This window comes from Hydra vulgaris, chromosome 08 (genome assembly GCF_038396675.1).
Source record: "Hydra vulgaris chromosome 08, alternate assembly HydraT2T_AEP".
In the NCBI taxonomy this organism is placed as follows: domain Eukaryota; kingdom Metazoa; phylum Cnidaria; class Hydrozoa; order Anthoathecata; family Hydridae; genus Hydra; species Hydra vulgaris.
In genome coordinates, this window is record NC_088927.1 from 51,893,254 (window position 1) to 51,917,872 (window position 24,619).

Below are 24,619 nucleotides of genomic sequence, written 5' to 3' on the forward strand. Positions count from 1 at the left end.
GCTGGGTATACAGCATTTTTATCACAAGTTATAAAATAATCTTATCACAAATCTAAACAAAAAAATTTGATATGCATGAGCTGCACAAATATTTTAAAGTTACGCCAAGGTTAAGGTAGCTTCTTCTAAACGTAACTTTTCTTGCTTAAATTAGGCTGAGCATTTTCTAAAGATGTTTTGTAAATACCATAATTTGAGAGTTGAACTTACAAAAAATAAATCCTAAATTTTGTATTAAGCTGCTACGCAAGTTTTGTGAGTACGCTGTGATTTTAGAGCTATATGCATTTCACGTGGAAATCAGATAAGCAGGATATGTAATAAATCTGGTCAGAAGTCATTTTGCACAACTCCGCTGCATAATCTCGCAAACAAAATTTCATTGTAGTTTGTATGAAGAGGATAAAAAATTATAACTGAATCTTTTTCAGCTGCACAAAGAAATTCAAAATGTATTAAAATCTGATCAAGTTTCCTTTTTAAAAGCCGCTCATGGAGATAATATTTTCTCAAATCACTCAATTATAGAAAAAAAAAAGTGACTAAAGTTGTAAATTATTGGAAACATGAAGAGAAGTTTCCACTACTAAAGAGTTAGCACTTAATTTACTATCACCACCTGCATCCTCTGTATTTTTGGAAGATTGTTTTCATTATTTATGAGAAAAAGTAATCAAGGCTAAATATGTTAGTTTCTCTAAGTCAAGGTAAATAAAATATAAATGAGTGATAAACTAATGTAATTATTGCGCATATTGCGCATTAATTATTGCGCATAACTAATGTAATTATTGCGCATATTGCGCATTAAATATTGCGCATATTGCGCATTTTAGTAGTATTTTAATAATAATAGGGGAGTGACCTAAAACAGGCCTCTTTTTTAAAAAAGATATAATCAACTAGCTGTAACCAACCAAAAATTACATAAAAATTTTCAGGAAATTTATTCTATGTTCTACAATTTAACATCAGAAAATTAAAAGTATAACTCTGCCTTCCGTTAAGAAACAACCGTTGAACACAGAAATGCTAGGAACCCATTTTTCGTGGAAGTAGCCTTAAATGTGCCCCTTAATTTAATTTCTGAATAAAACCTTATTACTAATCAAAAATTGACTGTAACTGATTTTTTGATGATACATAATCTCCTGTTCATTATTCACATTAAAAGTTTACACTCTGAATAGAGAAAAATTGACAATAATTTTAAATAAAGTCAAACTAAAAAAAACTTAGCTCAATAAAATTTTAAAAGTACTACTTTTAAATATTCTTTTTGCCGAAAATTAACAATAAAAAAACTATTTTTTGGATGGTTTACTTAAATGTTTATGGTCAGCTGAACAATATTCTAAAGTCAAACTTGATTAAATAATGCCCAAGTAAGAGATTTAGTAGAGGCCAATATCACCTTTGGGGCCCGTTGTGTACCACTTTTCCTTTATAATAACAATATTAAAAAGAAACCATTACCACTAGATTATTTAAAAATATAACATTTCTAGGTTTCTTTTAATTTTCAAATGGTATTAACATGAAACAGCCGGTATATAAAAAAGCGGATAAAGTTATTATCGGGCCGAATAAATGATACCGAATAATAATAAAATCCTACCGGATATCCCGTTGGATAGTCAATCCGGGACACCCCTAAATATTATATAAACAACCTAATAATTCTAATATCACGTTTAGGAATCACACAATACGGATCAAAATAAGGATCAAGCTCAAAAGAACTCAAATATATTATCAATTAAGAAAATAACTTTTGTAAATTTATTTTTAAATAAAAGAAAAGTCCAAATTTAAGAGAAACCAAAATTTTTTAAAACTATTAGATTCCAAAGAAAACCTCCGTCATATGATATAAGAGATCTTCCAAAATTGATTAGCAAATAATGTTTATGAACAAGATTTTAATTTCTTAGGTCATATTTGTTTTTTGGTTTCACTGCATTCAAATTTGGAAAGGATATAGGAAAAAAGTTAGATTTACATTGTACATAAAACAAAAAACATTAATCGTGTTTTGTTGATATATATTAAAAACATTCATTTCCAATAAAAGAGTTATGGCATGAGTTTAACGATTTTTAAAGTTTATTAATCGTGATAGATGCTTCTGTTGCCGAGAAAGATGATTTAATGTTTTTTTTTAGTACTACCTCATGCAATATTTGCATAGTTTACATTGCATTGAATAAGTGAGTAAAAAAAGTTGAATTAATGCATTTCCATTTAGAAAATTTTTTACTTTATACAATACTTCAGTATTTTTTTAAAACTTTGTGGCATAAAGTATCGATATGATTTTTCCTTTTAAGATTTTCACCAATAAAAACACCAAGGAAACGTTTAACTTTTGATTGCTTTATTATTACTACATTAGACTGCCTATTTTTTGAATCACCAATACATTTGACTAGAACGCTGTAAGTAGATAAGACTATTACCACATTTTGTTTGTGTCATCATCACTATTTATTTGAATAAAGTAGCACGTGATGTATTCAGATGCTTTTATTTCAACTTCTTATGGTCTTGATTTATATTTTTTCAAAATTCATTTATATCAAAAAAACTAAAAAATTATTAAGTCTGGAAATAAGAGAATATTTGTTTCTAGACTTGATATAAGAGTGTATTTTCAAAATGCAGGATATCCATTTTAGAGAAAACTGACTTTTGTCGATCCACAATGATGGCTCATATATTTGGAAAAACTATTGTTACTTAACTTATATATGCTTAAAGTATATTAGATATGTTAAGAGTTAAAATATAGGTAAATACAAAATATAGATAGTTTTTGTTTATAAATTAGCATTTACTTTCAAAATACTGTCTATTCAATTACAGCTTATTAGCAAAATGCGGATAATCCATTTTATAAAGATCCTTTGGAAAGTTTATAAACTTTAAAATACCTAAATATCTCTTATAGATAATTTTATTCAACATATTGCATAACTCTGTATGTTTTATATTTTGGTAAATATATTTTAATGATAATGTAAATAAAAACAATTTTCTGTTAAAGCAATGTAAACTAATATGTTTCAAAATTCACAATTGTGAATTTAAATTATATTTCGGAGAGTTAAATATGAAACAAAAATCCATAACATTTTTTTTTATTTTGAATTCAATTTTAAAGTTTAAAATTAGTATTTAAGTTTTATTGTCTTTTCTTGACAGTCGACTATCAACTCTAGAATTTTGCAGTACTGTCTCATAAAGTTTGCGTGTTGCATTACCTGCACTGACAGTATTTAGCAGACAAAAAATATACTTTTTTAAATATTTTTCACATAGTTAAACACTAGGACACTTAGTTTAAAAGTATCTTATCTCTTAACCTTCTTAAGTAGGCGATGCGAGGTTAGCTCAGTGTGATAGCAACAGATTACTATTTCATGATAGTTGAAATTGATCTTTTATGGTCTAACTTTTGTTAAACGTTTTTATTATTTTCATAAAATTTTTTCTGCTTTAAAGTCTAAAGCTGACCAATCTTGTCTTAAAATGTCTCTGTAGCAGTGGTGTCACTACAGGGGTGCAAAGGTTCAAGCCGCACTGGTTAACACCATCACAACCTGACTCAGAGGGAAAGCACCATAATGAATGAAATATAATCATGACAGAACTGCTCGTGTTTGTGTTAATTTGCTGTTGCGTTTGGCCTAACCAATGTATTTAATGTTTTGAATTTTAGTTATTCTTTAATGAAAACACTGCTATTTCTTCATTTTTTACTACTTTCTTCATTTCACACAAAAATCTTTTGTCAAGATTTAAGGATTAGTCCGTGTCGTTGACCCTGTTAGTAAAAGTCTTGAGGGGTGACATCAACAATTTACCGCAATGGGTTATACTAACCACAGCAATGCCACTGCTCCGCAAATAGCAGGTTGTAAAATCTGCTCACGTTTTTTAATATCCTGCTAAACCCTATCAAAAAATCTATCTGCTGAAAGGTAGTAATGTTCTCATTTGGGGAAAGTAATGGTGATGAGCTTTTAAATTACTGCTTTTTCAAGGAAAGAAGCATCAAATTTATGTGTATTTCTTGCTTTATCAATAGCAGGCATCTAAAAATAGAGAAAGAATTGTTGCATTGGAAAATGCATCAAATTTTTTACAACATCTCTCTTATCTTCTTAGGCCAACAATTTTTTATTTCCGCCTCAATTTTCAAACTAGTTAGGAAATATCAGACAATTATTATGAAATAAATTTTATCGTTAAATTTTTAAATGAAATTAAGTTTTAAAAATAAAACACTGCAAACAAACAATGAAAAAGTATTATTATTATTGAATAATTTCCTTAAAAAGAAACAGACAAAAAATATGTTTAAACTCATTAATATAAGATGTCTTTTTAATATATTTTATATCACCATTCCATAATTAGTTCAGTTGAACAAAAAGGTATGAAAGTATGAACAAACGCTAAAAATGACCAAATACTTTTCCTTTTTCTCGTTTCAAGCATTGCATCTTTTTTCAATGTAAAATAGGAGATTTTAGATAACGCATTAATCAGGTCCATTGCATTCCGCTATTTCATTAACGCGAGTTTGCGATTGCGCAGAAGTAATATAAATTTGCTATGGATTGGTCACAATTGAATACCGCACTTAAAAATAAACTAAAAACTCCAAAGCGTGTTTTGAAAATAAAACGCTTAGCAAATAATACGACACAATGTCTGTTAGGTCCTTATAAAATAAATATAAATTGCACAGCTTCTTCATTTTTTTGAAAATGGCGCATACCGTGTTTTGAAAATAAACTCTTCAAATTGTTAAAATTTAAAAACATGGCATCTTAAGCATGTTTAGAGAAGTTTAAAGAATTATGCTATTTTTTATATATCAGCTTGCATGTGCTCTATTTTTACAGACAGTAATTGCACAAAGAAAACAAAGTTCCTATTAAGAAACATACATTTCTTTGGTTAGAAAACAATCGCCTAACGTGCATTGGATCTCTCGATTTGCAAAAAATTATAAGTATCTGAGTAAGTGCTGAAAAATTACAAAATAATTCCTGTATTAGTTCTAAATCTACTGCGTTTAGCTCATTGCAGCCTGACGGTGTCTTCATCAACATCAAGGTTTTTAAATAATTATGAGACAATTATTGAGGATGAGAAAATTAAACCTGGTGACTACATATATAATCAGTGATAGTTGACTTCATTCATTTGCAAATGTGAAAAAAACTTACAAAGACCTCAATAACCCAAAGATTTGGAATATCGCTTTAAGCCACGATTTTGCTTAACGTAAGCTAATTCACTAAATTAAATACATTTTTAGTAATTGATAATAACAAACTTGCTAGGGAGAGGTATTGAACCATGGAAGAGCTTAAAGTTGAGAATTCGAAAATTGATAATAATCATTTAACAGATCTTTTATTTAACGGTCAATGTGGTAAAATAACTTTAACAGAAAAGAAGCTTGATAAATGCTATTAAAGAACACTTATAGAGGAGTTATGATGCACAAGTTTTAGAAAAAAGTGTACCCTTTGGTGAAAGTATTTTTCCCGGAGGTTTAAACCACGAGTACAAGTAGTTACAAATAGTGGGGAGCTGTATGAATAATTGCGGATAAAATATTGTCTCAGCCAAAAGTAATAAATGACGCCTTGTTACTAAGACTTTTTTTTGTTGTTGAGTTAAAACTGACCCTCTACTAATGTTTTTATCTGTGATTAAGGTTATTATTTGTCAAAATAAGAAATCACCAATCAAAACACTTAATAGAAATTTTTGGTTCTGAAATGCAAAATCTATTAACACCAGAAAAGACATCAAGCTAAAAAAAAAGTCTGAAATTTTTCGACGTGTTTTTATTGTATAAATAAGAAAATGATATTAAAGAAAACTGTGTACGTTAAATTTTCTAAATAGTAAGCGTAACAAAATAACATGATGATTTCCACTTATTCTAATGTCTCTAGTTATGGAAGCTTATAAAAACTTACTAAACCAAACTAAAAGTTATAAATGGTGGTTACTGGTTTTTAAAGCGATATATCGTGTCCATGTATATAATGCCCAAAGATTTTTGCTTTGATTGGCAACGTTTTTGATAGTTAGTTTTTAACTTTTTTTATGCAAGGAAGCGCTGTTCGTATTCACTTTGTCTTTGACCTGCTAATCCTTAGGAACTAGTGAAGTTTTTTTTCATTGTAAATGATTTTACAATATCTTCTATTTTGACTTTTTTTTAATTTAAAGTTAAAATAATGAGTAAAAACAAAATGTTTGCTAGTAAAGTAGGTGTAAAGTTTTCGAAACTTGCATTAGCTAAAAAATCTTTAAAAAAAAAAACACTGCTTTTCCAGAAATTTTATCAATGTATAACTAAAACCTTTTATCAAAGTATATATAAAAGTTAGTTGACACATACTGAAAACATTCTGAAAACATTCTGAAAACATTCTGAAAACATTCTGAAAACATTCTGAAAACATTCTGAAAACATTCTGAAAACATTCTGAAAACATTCTGAAAACATTCTGAAAACATTCTGAAAACTTAATCACTGGAAATATAAATAGTTTATAAGCAATAAATTTTCAATGAAAATTTTTACTTATTAATCACTCTAGTTTTTTTTTAAGAAATGTTGTAGATAGGGATCGATACAGATGATATATAACTGATATACTGATGATATATAGCATGATGTGTACCTGACTTCTCGCTTATTATTATTTAAGAATTTTATACAATTTTAATTTTCAAAGTATAAAATCTTCTAATTTTTCAAAACTTACTTTCTTACCTTAAATTTGCATCCAATATTTGAATATTGACATGAAATAATTGAATTAGCGCAACTATCAGTAATATGGAAAGACATCTATAAAATATGTTCAAAACAACGTTAAAAGACCTATTAAAGACGTGTTAAAGTTGTCTTGTTGTAAAATAGACGTTATTTAGACATTTTTAACGTGTCAAGTGTTACTTGGGTAAAATAGGATACTTTTTATATTAAACAGCTATTTAGATTTTAAATCAAACCTCTTTCAAAATTTTTCTACCACATTGATTTACACAACAAAAAGGTAAACATTCGCATTTTTCTTCATGAATCTAAATGTAAATTTACGAGAAAATATAATTTTTACTTTAGTTTTATTAAACTTAACATTTCTTTTAGCACATTTATTAATAAACATTATCTTTATCATTACCATAATTATCATCATTATCATAAGGGCCGTTCCGAGGATACGAGTCTAGGGTGTCTGAACCCCATTCCCCCCCTTCCCCCCAACAAAAATTACATTAAAAAATAAGTAGGCAAATTTGGACTCTGGAGTCGGCAAATAGCCAACAATGCTCTTTTTTTTTGTTAAAATCTTGGTTAGCAATATGTTTTTTCTAGGCCTTAATTGGCAAAAAGGCAGACCTGTCAAACCTGCTCCCCAACCCCACCCCACTCCTTATCAAGAACTTTTTGGGAACCCAGCTAGCACACTTACGTTGGGCCAACGTATGAAAATTCATTGCGAACGTTGGCTATTTTCTCCGATGCAAATAGCCAACGTTGATCCAATATTAATTTTATAATATTTATATTAATGAAAACCTTAATATCAACGTGATTAAAAATAATTAGGAAAATTACATTGGTCAAACGAATGTAAATAATTCGCTAAAGCTGGTTTTTTTTCCAATCTAAACCCAACGTTGATCCAATGTATTGGGATCAACGTTGATCAAATGTGTACAACCCTATAATTATCCAATGCATATAGATTAACGTTGATCCAATGTCTATAAACTCAACATTAATCCAATGTGTATGGATTAACGTTGGGTTAACATTGGATCAACGTTGCTCCATATACATTGGAATAACGTTAAGTTATATACAGTGGACCAACGTTGTGTTTTCATTGAGAAAGAGCAGATATTCAAATATATATTCGTATAATTTATAAGAATTATTTTTCATCTAAATATTACTTTTAAATATGGAAATATAATTTGCTATTATGTTTTTCTTTTTCTAACATGACAAATTATCAAGCCACAAGCAAAACAAACATGAATACTGATTTTTATTCAGATGCCTCACTTTTCTAATAACAACATTAAATTAATAAATATAACAAATGTGACTCATCAAAATCGATGAAATATATGCATGTTTATGAGAATGATATCTTTTGCCTTGTCTACCTGAGGTCTTTTCTTATCTTTCTCTAATGTTTGTATCATATCACTGGGCATAACATCAAAAAGAACAGGCAAAATATTGTCTTTGAGAATTATTCGCTTTTCTAATTCTTTGGAGTTTTGCCAACTTTGAAGAGAAATCAATTTTTTGTGCTTAGCTAGCAATTCACTCATTTTCTTCTGTATTTTGTCCACTCTAGATGTTGGAATTCCAGCTTTTTTATGAATAGCAGTGACCTTTTTAACGAAACATTGACAATTTTCCTCACAAATAAGCTTGACATCATGAGAGAATTCACCGCAGAGAAGGATTTTATCTTTGAAACTATGATTTTCAGACATTAAAAATAACAATACTCCAAAATGTCTTTGCTAGTAGGGAGTTGATTGCCATTCAACTTGTCACTTATACTTTTAGAAGAAATATTTTTTTATTTTTTCTGGTTTTAGCCATTCTGTTCAATAAGTTAATTCTCTGCACTGGAGTCAAATATAATAAACAACAACTATAGACAGAAGTTTATAAAAGTGTCTTATCACTTACAGAATTGTAAAGTGTTCTTTCACTTAAAAAGATAAAGTTTCTCAAACTTCAAATAATAGTGTTCTATCACTACTTTGAAGCATTTTTGATAAACCTTCAGTTAAGCGGCGTAAAAAAAAAAATTATTATTTTGCTTTGAAAACGTTTCAGCCGTTTTTGAGACAATACAATGAGGCAAAATAATTTTGTTTTACGTCACTTAACTGAAGGATTACCGCTGCAACTATCCCCTAGGCCCCACCTACCACCTAACCACCAGGCCGAGAAAATGCATTGTTCCGAATAACCTCCTCCCCAAACCCCAGGTCAGAATTTGCTCACCACATATAGATTGTAGTATTCCCTCACCCCCTCACCCCTCCCCTAATTTATATCACACGCGATATTATAGGTATTTCTACATGTTTCAAATCTTGTCACTTCAGGAATGAATATTTTGGAAAAATATACTTGACTTTAACATTTTCAACCGAACTTGGATTTTCGTTGGTTTAATTAGGTGTGAAAAGGTTTCGGAAATCAATTTAGACCCATTTCATAATGATTAGATCAGTATTTTGTTTGATTTTGTCAATTGCGTCGAACTCCATACAAATGGGTAAACTATGTCAACCGCTTATCTTTGACCCCACTTTAAACGTAACTAACGGTTTTATTCAAACTGCTTCCAGTTTTTTTCTAACTAATAAGGGTTAATAGTACATGGTTCAACATAACATTAGCTTGTATCCTTTAAACTGTGACTGCACAAGCACTGTAAAAATAGGCTTTTTTCACCCAAAAATCATAATTTTTGAAACTTAAGTGGCTTGTGTAGTCACAAAAATAAAGTTAGAGTTCTAAAACTTTACAGATCTCATTTTCTCCCATATACGCAGCAGAAAAATGCAAGGAGCAGTCAATATAGAATGTGACCCTGAAAACGGTACACCCTAATATATATATACATATATATATATATATATATATATATATATATATATATATATATATATATATATATATATATATATATATATATATATATATATATATATATATATTTATAGATTTATTTCAAGTCTTCTAGGGGTTGCTCAAAGCTCTTGAACATTTTTACTAAAATATAACAGAAAATGTATTAAAACGCTCTCTTACTTTTGTTCTTACTTGGTCTTACTCAATTAAATTTATTAAAGTAATTATGGAAATTGTTATTTTTTATATAGCAGTAATATGATGCACAACTTATGCATGTCTGTTTACGTTCTACATATATTTCTGGAAAATAATTCAATATTTTCATAGTTTTTAAGGTCCAAAATGAGGAAAAATGTCAAAATTGTCACTTCAGGTTAGTTCAAGTTATTAGTTTCAAATGTTTATTGTTTTTTTGTCAAAACTTGGAAACAGCTTCCGATGTTGTTCCACACCTTGCAATAGCCATGCTCTCTGTTGTTCATCTGTTGTTATTATTGTTGCAAAATCTGAGATTAGTTTGACGCCTCGTTCGGCAGCATCGTTGACAACTTTTACTGTTCGAACAAACTTTTCAGCAACTTGGAAGTCTTCATCTGCTGCCCATTGATTCACTGGTTTAGCAAGCCAATCTATTCTGATGTTGAGATTCTGGAAACACAGATGTGACTCCGGTCCTAACAGGCTCTTCAATGTTGTGTTGCGTTTGATTTGTCTGAAGATTGGTTTACCCATTCGGAAGTTTTCAGGCACTGCTATTGTCCACAATTTGTTTGCTATTTCTTGCTTAACATGGTCACTCATTTTAGGATGATGACTAAATAAAGCAAAAGGAACAACTTCTTCAGTGAGCCATCGATGGTTGTTAAGTTTGGCTACCACAACATTTGCAATTTCTCTGTCTACATTGCGGAAATCCATCATGTCATGAATGAGTTCTAGATCGTTTACGGGAGCATCGGCTCCAATACTGGCTTGCATCCATGCTGAGGTGTAAAAAAGAGCCAAGAATCTGTTTATACGTTCCAGTTTAATCACAGTTTCCTTGTCGTATTTCTTTGCTTTTGAAAACATGAACATCTTCCCAGCATATATGTTGCAAGCCATCCAACGAGCCTGATGTATGGCTCCAGGTTTGAGGAAATGGGTACCACGAGGTGGTGTTTCACCCAGAACAATAAGATTATTTTCTGCGCACTCTCGGTAGTCATCCCGAGGAAACACAGAAGATTCCTTGCTATTGAGCAGCATTTTTAAATTTTCAATGACTCGTTCTTTAACTTCCAACAACCATGGATTTTCAATTTTCAGCAACTGGATAGGTGATTGCTTATCGAGACCTGACCATGCCTCTTTGAAGGTAGCAAATATTTTGTTTACTGGTCCTCTGATTTCACCAAACAGTGATTTCCAAACAGCGCTAGCTACAAGTTCAAGGATATGGTGACGACAAGCAAGATAAAATAGCTTTTTATCAACAAGTTCTTCGATAAGTTTAGCTGCACCCTTATGGACCCCACTGTTGCTTGCTGTAGTATCAAATACCAAAGCGACAACTGATTCTTTTAATCCCCATGCTTCTAAGAGATCATATGAGGCATCAGCTTGAGTTTGTCCTTTAGAATCTTCTAGTTGTGGCACACCCAGCAATTTTCCCGATGAAAATTCTGGTGAACCTGACTGAAGAATTGCTAGACGTTCAAACTTATCACCAAGAGAGTCCTGCAGTAACTTTCCATCCCAGTGCATGGCACCAAATTGAGGTGGTTTTTCCTTTATTTTCTCCATTATGTTTTCTGCAATGTGCTGTCTGTTTGACATTCGCTTTCGACGCGTAGTTGAACGGGATACATCGAAGTCGTCTAAATTGCCACCCGCTGCTTTTATTATAGCTGAAACTATCATTGTAGTTTGATTGTCGGACAACTTTAACCGATCGGCTGCTGTCGTTAACTCGTCACATTCCATAATTTTCCTGGGAACTTGAAGTGTAACAAATTCTTGAAACTCTATTTTTTCAATAATGTGATCTGGCTCAAAATCCGGATCAATTTCCGTACAACCAGCTTATGCATCATCCTCGGATTCTTCAAAAAATTCATTTCCTTCTAGCTCTGCAGCTGCTCTTTTCTCTAGTCTTTCTGTTTCTTTTTCTTGTCGTTGTTGCTGCTGTATAATTCTGATCAGAAACTTTAAGCCTTTGCTTCAAAATTGTTATCCTGGCCATTCATACTAGACTTTCTTTCATGTTTCTGATCAAGATAAAACGCAATGTCATCATCTTTGTGTTTCTGAGATAGAAGTCTAGATTTTCTTATGTCATCAATTGCATCTGGAGCACCAATGTTTAAAAGCATATCAAGCTCTGAGATGAAGTTTTCTCGTTTGTTACCAGGGTCGGTGGCACGACTTCTATTTTTTTTTAAACTGGTCCATTCATTCCATAATCCAAGAACATCAAACATACAGTTTTGTCTTACTTTGGTTTTGATGCGAGCCATGTGCCAAAAATCTGCAACACTGTCTGCAACGATGTAAGAAATTTCTTCATTCTTAACACTGTTACCAACGCTATCAGGATCATGTCTCAGATATAAAACATACTTCATCACCTGATTGCGTGTAGGTAACTTTGCTCCAGTAATTGATGAACAAGGCTGACCAATCAACCAAAATTTGTACTAGTTCTATTGTTAGGTTTTGAAGATGACGGAGTTGCGGGAACACTCGAAGGTAATGGCGAAGACGGTATAATTGGGTTTGTCACTTTTAATTCTTTTCCACTCCTAGTCAACATTTTCTATTTTTTCTAAACAAAAATGCAAAGTTGTATGTACCCAATCATAGCATGCAGGTAAAATAAATAACTATTATAACAAAAGCATTATTTCCTATGTGTTTTAGAAAATGACATACAATTTGTTTGATTTGGGTCAAATTTGGGTCAAAATTTGGTCAAAATTGTGTAAAATTTTAAAAAAGATACTCACAATAACTTAAATAATCATCAACTTATCAATTGGCATCCATAACTTATATAATCAATAACTTAAATTGATCAATTTCAACATTTTTTGACAGTTATACTAAAAATAACATAGCGTTTTTGTACATTTTTTGTTAAAATTTACTTAAAATGTTCAAGAGCTTTGAGCAACCCCTTGAAGACTTTAAATAAATCTGTAAAAAATGTTTTTCAATAAAGCATTGATAGTATAATGGGAAAAACTTCACTAGGCTATGTTCTGGGTTGTGTAACAATTTCTGGACAGCCCTAATATATATATATATATATATATATATATATATATATATATATATATATATATATATATATATATACATACACACACACACACACACACACACACATATATATATAAATATATATATATATATATATATATATATATATATATATATACACATACACACACACACACACACACACATATATATATATATATATATATATATATATATATATATATATATATGAATACATTTATATATATATATATATATATATATATATATATATATATATATATATACATACACACTATATATATATATATATATATATATATATATATATATATACATACACACATATATATATATATATATATATATATATATATATATATATATATATATATATACATACACACACACACACACACACACACACACACACACACACACACACACACACACACACACACACACACACATATATATATATATATATATATATATATATATATATATATATATATATATATATATAGAGAGACGAATATATATATAAATATATATTATAAATACCGGGAATATATATATAAGTACGGGGTGAATAAATAACGGGGTGACTTTTATAGGTTTTAGAATTATAAATTAAAATCAAAATTATAAATTTAGACAACAAGATTGGTTATCGAATATATCCACAAAATGTACAAAGAAATAAAAAACAATTTGGTGTTAATATGCTATACATAACAATATAATATATCAATAGCATCATTGGAGTAATTTTATTTTAAGTACTAATTGTATATAAATATTAAGTGCAAATGTACTTTACTTGTTTAACTCCATTTAAAGTAAGAAAAGGATACCGAAACAAAAAAACCTAAAAATCACAATTTCCGAAGATTTTACAACAACTGGTATTAAAACCGGATCAGGAATTAGTTGTTCTGTGTAATACCTCTAAACTGCTGCAGTGTACTAATTAGTAAAGTAAATGTTCGAAAGACAAAGTGTTAATTTTTAAAAATGAAAAGTTATGAGTTCAATCATATAGTGATTATTTCTTACATCTACTGATAATGTATCCGATTTACTTAACAGATTTTATCAATATTTTTTTACATTTGCAAACTCAAGTTGATAACTATAATTTGTCTTCGGTGGTTGAAGATGTTGCAATATACTCGAGAAATGTACAGCAAAAACGATGTCTACTGCAACAGGATGGCTAAACAGATTTTTAGATCCTTCTACTTTCCTTAGGAACCTCATATAAAGAATTTTGGGTGTTGGTAAAACCTCAACAACCTGTCTATTGTACTTCAATTTCACACATTTTTTAGTTTTTCCTGGGTAGACTAAAGCATGCCAACTCCCTGTAGTTAGTTATTGTTGACATAAGGTTCTTCTTGATTAGACTCCTTTAAACCAACATCTTTCTTGTCATTACTTTTATTGGGATAACCACTACTAACACTTCAATATATTCTAATTCAGACAAAGATTCCACATCCTTTGAAGCTATTTTTGATTTTTTGCCTTTTACTTTTTGGTTTTTGGATTTTTTCTGTTTTGATGTTTGTCTATAATCAATGTCATCTATTGTGATCGATTTTCTTAGTGCAATTTTTTTTCCTCTTTTTCTATCGGTGTTTCCTGCTGCATCATTGCCACAGTACTTCGTGAGAATATCTATTACACCCTCATATAGTATTTCTTTTATGGTCTCACCGCCATAGTCTTTGTTAACATCTGGAAGCCATTTTAATACTTTTTTAATGGATATATGCCTGAAGCTTTGAATTCCGCTTTTAAGTTGTCTGCTTTCAGAGTATTTTGCAGCTTTGTCAAAAGCTCTGGGAAATGGTTTTTTGGAATTAAATCCTTGATTCGTGATTCTTTTCTCCATGTTTGTAAAATCTTCTTCCACTCAACTTTTAAGGGTCTGAAAACAGAAATATCAAGCGGTTGTAAAAGATGTGTGGCATTTGGGATTAAACATGTAAACCAGATATTATTTTCCAAGCATGCTTTGATGATGTCAAATGAGAAATGTGAAGTTAAATTCTCCCCAATAACAACTTTAGTTCCTGTAAGAAATGCTATTTCAGGAATAAAAATTTCCCCGAACCAACGCTCAAATGTTCTAGAGTCGAACCAACCAGATTTAGAACTGTCGAATATAGTTCCAGGTGGGCCACCATATGTTCACTCTATGTAGCAGTTCGCAGCTTTATAAACAACCATGGGAGAAAGAAACTCACTAGCTGCGCTCCCACAGTACATAATACTAATAGCTCCTTTAAAAGGCTGAATTTTTCTTTATTTTTGTCTCATCATAGTTGAATATATTGGTATAAGGAATGTCTTGAAGTGTAATGGAAAAGTCATCGAAATATGAACAGGCTGAATTTTAATCAATTTCAGCTCTTGCTGGTTTTATGTTGTCAGCAATTTGAACAGTCAGATTATTGCAAACAATGAAGGATTTTATCCAATCAGGGCCAGGCAAGTTTTTTTTAAATTTTAAATCCGTAACACCCATTCTGTATAGATAGTCTTTTACTAGAAGACGCATATCAAACTTATCCAAAGGTAATTTCCATTCTGTCAGGATGCTAATAATTTGTAGAATCTTTTTTTAGGTATGGGACTGTAATCTGGTCTGCCCTCCAAAGTTTTTCATGTCTTAGTTTACTCTTGTTGCACAGAGTACCATATGGTATACCATATAACTTGGATGCCTTAAAAATCGATATTCTGTTAGTTAAGATATCTAGCAACGCATTTTCCATGGCTTCTGCTGGATACAATGCATAGAATCGATTACCTGGTTTACGTTTAAAAGCTTTCATGAATTCTTGTGCAATTCTTTATGTGATATTTTTTGTCTTAATGTCTTTTTTAACTAGAAATAATCGTTTGAAACATTAAATAATCACAATAAGATTGAAATATAAAATATTAAAAATTATATCAAAAAGTGAAAATAAAATTTGTTTTGAGTTTTCTGCAAATGTAATTGGGAGTAACCAAAAATGAGTGGTATATTACAGTGGTATATTACAGTGGTATTATAACTTGAATATTCCACTTGAACATCTAAGTACAGATTTTTAGAAAATAATTTATTCCAAAAAATTAAAATCACATGGTTTTTGGCATTTTTTTGGTACATGTAAAAATAGTTGTTTTGTTGCTTAAGTCATGTTAATTCACATTTGCACAAGTTAGAATCACAATCCTTAAAGTTCTCTATATAGTTATGCAAATATTAACATGTATAAAAAAAAGTGTGTAACATTAACAGGTTTAGAGTTTGATGTTTTCAAAAAACTTTTACTTCATTTGATTGCAAATGTTAGCAATGGGAGAAATTCAAAGGAAGAAATGTATGATCAAATCATGGTATATATAATTAAATTATACATACCATAATTACACCTTTGAAAATTTTGCTTTCACATGCAACATTGTAAAACAAACAGCCATAAATTATTTTCTGAAGTGGATAAATATTATGTATTTAAAGTTAAATTGCTTAACCAAAATGTAAAAACGAGATCACTTGTTGGCACTATTCCTGCAGTTTTCAAAGCAAAGTTCCCAAGAATAACATCAATGATTATTAGATTTGATTATCACAACTTTTAATCATTCCCTAAAAGCCAAGAATCATGTTTTAAACTAAAACATATATTTATTGTTGCATTTTTTATCTTTAGGGTTGTTCTTAGGTCACAAAAACAATCTCACAAAGTAAGTTTCTTCTTTGTTATTTATTCGGTAACATTTTAAATAACTTTTTCATTTTTACATTAACATAATACATAAGACATTTATGTGTAAATAATGTTTTCAACATTAATTGGTTCCATTTTCTTTAGTAGAGTTTCTGCTGTTGTCACTGGTTTTAGAGAATACCTTCATGAACGAAGTTAAAAAGTCCCTAATGTTAAGCATTTTCTAAAAGCCAAGACGGAATATTGTTAATCCTCATACCATTTACTATAAACTTTATAAATATTGTTACAATGTCATAATTCAAATTGTTATAATTAGTAATTTTGTTCATTTCATTATTATACTGGGAAAAATATTTTTTATTTATAACATTTATTCCACATATATTAAAAATTTGCAGAATAGATATTAGACTGGAAAATTTCAAGCAAAATGTATAGTTTTTAAATACTATTAGAAATCTATATGTAGTATTTTTGTTTTATTTATTGACTAGTCTGTAAACTGTGCAATAATTTCAAAATGATGAATTAATTGAACTCCATGATTCCTTTATACATATTTGCACAGATTAATTGTAATTTAACGCTATATTTGTTCTAAAAAGTCAAGTAAAATCTCTTCAGCCTGTAAAATAGATTGTTCTGTCTAATCCTGATAGTTTTAAAAAATAAATTTTATAATATAATTTCTTTTTTACATATTTAGTTACATATTATAATCAGCATTAAAATGTAAAGTAATTGTTGCGTTTGAAGCTGTTGCCATTAAGCAAATAAACAGTCATCGCTAGTTTCTTGAGGTTCTTTTTTCGAACTTTCAAGTGCAATCCCCGTGTAATTTATGTATTACTTATTGACATAGGTATTTTATATTATTTATAATAAGTATTTATAATATAGTAACTTGATCAAAAGTACGTAAGACAAGTAATTTGATCTATTCCTTCAGACTGGTTGCGTGGACACTGGGGAAGTTGCAGCAAGTACTTTAAGTACACATTTATGACTACGCAAAAAAAATTTTCTTTCTTTTAATTACTATGAAAGTAAATAACATCTTTCAAAGGGATCGCAGTTAAACAGACTACTTAAAGGTTAAAAAAGGCTACATATTAAACACACTATTAATGTGTTTAAAAAAACTATTAATGTGTTTAAGTAAACACACTATTACTGTATTAGTGTGTTTACTTAACTAAGTAAGCACACTAATAGTATTAGCGTGTTTAATATGTAACCTAATATAAAATTTCCTGTAATAAACTTTATTAGTTGTATAAAAAGCTTATCTATTAAATCTAACTTATTTTGATAACGTTCAGTAGCCTCTTTTGATAGTTTTTCTTGATAATCATAAGACATTTTCAAAGCGTTTAAGTAGTGTTGTACTGAAATCAACGCGTTTGTTTGCGCCCATATCATAATGGTAGATACTTTTATTTTTTAATTACGCAATGATCACGTGGTTTTTTCGCCGCAAGAATACCCAATTTTGTAGAACTTATTGTAAGCTAAATAATTTAAAAAGTGTATGAAAAGGAGTTGATTTATTGCGATGGGCGTTAGAAATAGTTAAACCCCCGGTTAATCCATTTCGCCATATATAAAAAATATTTCACCCCCGGGGTTAATTTATTTTGAAATAGATTAACCACGACGGTGCACAGTGGGACAAAATCGAGTTTTTTGTGCCAAAATTATTTTCGTAGTTTTTTTATTAGAATAGCTATAATTATATATAAAATGCATAAATAAAGTAATAAACATGTAATTATATAATATAAAAAAATATATTAAAAAAATTAAATTTTGGTGAAAAATACGAAATATTTTAATGGAAAAGACAACTTTTATCAGTGTAAACATCAAAAATATTACTACTCAATGCATGTAATTTGTCATAAAATAACTTTTTTAGATTTATATTTGCAGAATACATGTATTATAACATTAATGAAAGATTTTGTAGGTATTCTTTGTGTACAAAACATCTTTTTTACGTGTTCTGTATTTCTCAGCAACTGACCTTTAACCGAAGACCAATCTTTTGTTATAACCTTTTTTTTTTGCAAAAAGGTTGCAAAATATTTATGATGCATGGCTATTTACATACATTTAGCATGAGATTTACATGATCAAATGTTTGGAGGATATTGGAGGATAGTTTATGTGATACCTAATAGTAAAGGTTAGTACCAAAAAAAATATCAAAAACTGTCTGTTTTCGATGCATAAAAACTAATTATTACACTTACGTTAAATTGTTTTTAAAAGTTTGAGCGAAAAAAGTATTCTTAATTAAAATAATATATTTTAAAATAAAAGTCAATTAAGTTAAATTAAAACAATAGTAGCGTAAGAAAGTTCATAAATAGAAAATGCAAAATAGCTTTTTGAAACACATGTCAAATTAATGTGTAAATAACCGCATAAAATAACGTTTTAATAAAGATTTAACGTTTTTTAACTAGATATTTCCTCTAATGAACATGTCTTCGCTATTATGACAAATTTTCACCGTGCAATGCCGACATTAATTTTTTGGAACTTTATCAGACTCTGTTAACATACGGTGAGTTAAAATGTTTTAACCGGGAGTTAACTTTTCTTGGAGTTACTTCAATTTGCGTCATCGGAACTTACCTTTAAAAAACAAAAAATGGCGTTAAAATTTATAAAGTTAATTTAACGGTCGAATTATAAATAAAAATTAAGAACCTTTTTTTAAAAATATGGTTTTAACAGAATCTTTGCATACTACTCTTAAACAAGTTAATCATTTTTAATCGATGTTCAGTCTATGATCAATTTAAAAATTAATGATAAAGAAAAAACTTTTGTTAAAAAGCAATTTCAAAGCTGAAATGTAAAGCAAAGTTTAATGTAATACGAACAAAGTAACTTGAATTATATTTAATTATATTTTTTTTTTTACTCTAACATAGCTTGAAAATTTTAGCAGTAAAAAAAAATTGTAAAATTAAACTAAAGTACTGCATAACTAAAGTAATGATAAGGTAATAAACCAAATAAATAAATAATGTAAAGCGTTTTAAGGTGGTACACTACTATAAAAATACTGATTTTGGAGTAAAATGTCAAAATTTAGTTTTTAGTATCATTTTTTTCCAAATTTTGTGTATAGCCATTTTGTATTATTTAATAGTAAAAAACATTTAAAAATTGCATTTTTAATGAGTTTGAGCGTTAGCAACACCCTTAGCAACAAAACAAAAACCCTTATTTAACCTCTAAAGTCTAAGTCAAAATAGCTTCTTTTAAAACAAAGCAGTGTATATCATCAAACTCAATTCCAATTTAGGTTGAAAACCTGATAAAATCAGTTTATGGGAAGATGGCAGTTTATGGCTTCCAAGATGATCAACTGCTATTGAAATATCTTAATGGTAGACTCAAAATTTGAAAGAACTTTTGAATGCCATCATAATGTCCAGAGTTTCAAAGAACAGTTTTTTTTTTGTAAAAAAATAGTTAAAATAGGAAGATACTCTGCTGTTATTTGTTTTAATAATGGGAGTAAAGATATTTTGAGTGTTTTAAACTTTGACTAGGTTTATTACCCCAGCAAGCATATAACTTTATTTCAACGTTATTTCAACGCTGCGAAACGATTGATATGTGGTTACAAAATAACGATCTAAATTTCAACGTTATTTCAACGTTAGTTCAACGTTGAAAATTTCTACGTTGATTCCACGTTTATTTTTAACTAAAAATTAATGTTGAATTAACGTTGAAAATTAACGTTGAATTAACGTTGAAAATAAACGTAACATTACGAAAAAACGTTAAATAACGTTGAAAATTAACATTGAAATACACGTCATCGCAGGTCCGACAATTTCATGCGCGCGCAATATATAATAGTACGCCATGGTTCTTTATGCGCAGAATCGCATGAAAACAAGTAAATTCACATCTAATTAAAAAAGTGACGTTGAAAGAAATAGTTGTTTACTTATGATCATTTTTGTTTTTTCATAAAAATTTACTTTACCCATTTTAAATTTAAAGTCTATACTGTTTATATGTTTTTGTGTGTGTGTGGGTGTGTATGTATATATATATATATATATATATATATATATATATATATATATATATATATATATATATATATATATATATATATATATATATATACATACACACCCACACACACACACATACTAATTTATATATTTATACACGCATATATATGTATATATATATACATATATATATATATATATATATATATATATATATATATATATATATATATATGTATATATATACATATATATGCGTGTATAAATATATAAATTAGTATGTGTGTGTGTGTGGGTGTGTATGTATATATATATATATATATATATATATATATATATATATATATATATATATATATATATATATATATATATATACATACACACCCACACACACACACATACTAATTTATATATTTATACACGCATATATATGTATATATATACATATATATATATATATATATATATATATATATATATATATATATATATATACTATATATATATATATATATATATATATATATATATATATATATATATATATATTATATATATATTATATATATACATACATACAACTATCATTGTGCATTTTCACACTCTTTAATAGCTTTTATTTCTTTTATTTATATTCTATAACACAAACATATAAAGAGTATAGTATAAGTTAGATTTTAAAATAGTTAAAATAAACTAAAAAAAAATAAGAAAAAAGTAGATTTAGACAACTATAAGATCGTCAAAGGAGAAACAATCTTCGAATCGAAGGAGTCAAAGAAAATGATAACGAAAACTGGGATGATACGGAAGTAAAAATAATAAACCTTCTTGAAAATAACCTCAATGTAAAAGATGTAATCATAGAAAGAGCGCACAGAACTGGTATTATCGATATTAAAAAGCCTAGAACAATTGTAATTAAGTTACTAAATTATAAAGACAAAGTAAAGATTTTAAAAAACGCCAACAAACTAAAAGGTTCTGGAATTTATATTAACGAGGATTTTTCGCTAGAAACTACTATAATAAGAAAGAAACTTCTTGAAGAAAGCAAAACACATAGGATAAACGGTAAATATTCTGTTGTTATATATGATAAGCTCATTGTTAAAGAATTTAGAAAAAAAAAATCATGTTAAATGATTTTTTTTTTTTTTAGTTAAATTTATATTGATTTATTTTTTTATTTAAAATGGCTGATAATATTGTTTTATCAAATATAAATTTTAATTCACAGAAAAAGCCAATAATTTTAAACAACTATTCGGATCCCGATTATAATTTTTTTAACGATAGTCAAGTAATTAAAAATACTAGCCCGATATACTATAACCCAAATTCAAAAATTATTGATAAAGGAATGGAAGATAATTCGTTTTCAATGCTTCACATTAATATTAGAAGTATTCAAAAAAATTTTGAGTCATTGAAACAATTTTTACATAAAATTGACATTAGATTTCAGGTAATTTGTCTCAGCGAGACATGGTGTAACGATGTAAGCATTGAAAACAATTCCAATTTTCAATTACCTAATTATAAAGTAATTCATCAAGTTAGAGCATCAAATAAGGAAGGTGGAGGTTTGTGTATATACATAAAAAATTCAATTTTATTCAAAAGGAAACCACAGTTAAGTTCAACCACTAATGATTATGAATCTTTATGTGTTGAAATTATTAATAAAACTTCAAGAAATATCGTCATCCATGCTTTATATAGATCGCCCTCAGGAAGTATTAAGGCATTTGAAAAACACATTAAAAGTATAATTAAAAAAAAATCAACTTTAAATAAATCGGTTTATATTGTTGGTGACATTAATCTTAATATATTAGAATACGACAAAAATAAAAACATTAAGAACATCTTTAACACAATTTTTCAAAATAGTTATATTCCCATAATCAATAAACCAACGCGAGTAACTAGAGAAAGTGCAACATCTTTAGATCAAATTATTACAAATGATTTCGTAAATATTAAAATAAGGACAGGTATATTTAAATCTGACATTTCTGATCACTTCCCTATTTTTATTCTATCGCAAAAATGCATCGACTATGATGCTCTTAGTGGTAGAAAAAAATTAATTACAACACGGTTAGTAAACGACGCTTCCATCAAAAATTTTCATAAACTTCTTACTGGTGTCAACTGGGACACCCTACAACTAAATCTAAATGCCGATAAAGCATATGATATCTTTTTAACTGAATTTCTTAATCTTTATAATAAAACATTCCCGGAAGTTACTAAAGTTATCAAAACAAAAACACTTTTAAACCCCTGGATCACGAGGGGCATTCTTAAATCCTCAAAAAAAAAACAACGTTTATATAACAAGTTTCTTAAAAAAAAAACTCTTAAAAATGAAACAAATTACAAAACCTATAAACGGCTATATGAATCAGTTTTAAAACGCTCAAAGAAACATTACTATTCGGAACAATTATTTAAACACAAAAATGATTCGAAAAAAACATGGCAAATTATAAAAGAGGTAATCGGTAAAACACGTTTATAAGGTAATTTACTCCCGAAAAATCTTAAAGTTAATAACAATTGTATTGTAAATAAATCCTTAGTGGCCGAAACACTTAATCAGTTTTTTGTAAATATAAGTCCTATTTTATCATCAAATATAGCAACTTCTAAAATACACTTTAAGTCTTACGTAACCTCAAACAACATTAGTGTTATGTCTAATCATAAACTTACGGAAAATGAATTATTAGACGCAGTCTCTTTGTTAAAGCCCAAAAAAAGTGTAGGTTTCGATTCTATAAGTAGTAATGTCGTTATTAAATCGATAAAATACATCACAATTCCATTATTACATATTTTTAATTTATCTTTAAAACATGGTGTTTTTCCAGAAAACCTAAAAATTGCAAAAATCATTCCAATTTTAAAATCAGGCGATCCTTCTGAAGTTGCAAATTATCGTCCAATCTCAATTCTTAATTGTTTTTCTAAAATATTAGAGCGAGTTATGTATAATAGGCTTTATTCTTTTTTAAATGTAAATAATATTCTTTACCATAAACAATTTGGATTCAAATCTGGCCATTCCACCGATCATGCAATCATTCACCTTGTTCAGGACATATTTAAATCGTTTGATGAAGGCAAGTATACCCTTGGTCTTTTTATCGATTTAAGTAAAGCTTTCGATACAGTCAATCATCAAATCCTTTTATCGAAACTCAAAAGTTATGGTATAAAAAATACTAACTTGTCCTGGTTCGAGAGTTATTTGACTAATAGGAAGCAGTATATAGTTTATGATGAAGGAAAAACTAATTATGAGACAATTACATGTGGTGTTCCTCAAGGATCAATTTTAGGGCCACTTCTATTTCTTGTTTATGTAAACGATTTAAATAAATTTTCTAACATTTTAAATACAATTTTATTTGCAGATGATACCAGCTTGTTTTATTCCAATAAAGATATCAATATATTATTCCAAACATTAAACAAAGAACTAGACAAACTAACCCAATGGTTTAAATCAAACAAGTTATCTTTAAATATTACTAAAACAAAATACACTTTATTCCATCGCCTACATAAAAAATCAGATATTCCCTTAGAACTTCCGGACCTTTTTATTGACAATCAATTAATAAAGAGAGAGCAATCAATAAAGTTTTTAGGCGTGTTTCAAGACGAAAATGTAACCTGGAGGGAACATATAGGTGTAGTTGAAGATAAAATATCAAAAAATTTAGGTATAATGTACAAAGCAAAGCAGTTATTACATCGATCATGTTTAAAAAACATTTACTTTTCTTTTATTCATTGCTACTTAAGTTATGCGAACATTGCTTGGT

At 28.5% G+C, this 24,619-nt stretch overlaps 1 protein-coding gene across 2 annotated transcripts in view; it reads right to left on the bottom strand.

Annotated features, from left to right (window-relative positions):
- LOC136083949 (uncharacterized) overlaps positions 1 to 24,619 on the bottom strand; it is a 150,704-nt gene that overhangs the window by 58,620 nt on the left and 67,465 nt on the right. For both annotated transcript variants that reach the window (XM_065803906.1, XM_065803907.1), the window contains 2 exons: positions 7,054 to 7,125; positions 6,812 to 6,889 (listed from right to left, as the gene is read on the bottom strand). The gene's annotated coding sequence lies outside the window, so the exon portion shown is untranslated. The remainder of the gene's footprint in view (positions 1 to 6,811; positions 6,890 to 7,053; positions 7,126 to 24,619) is intronic.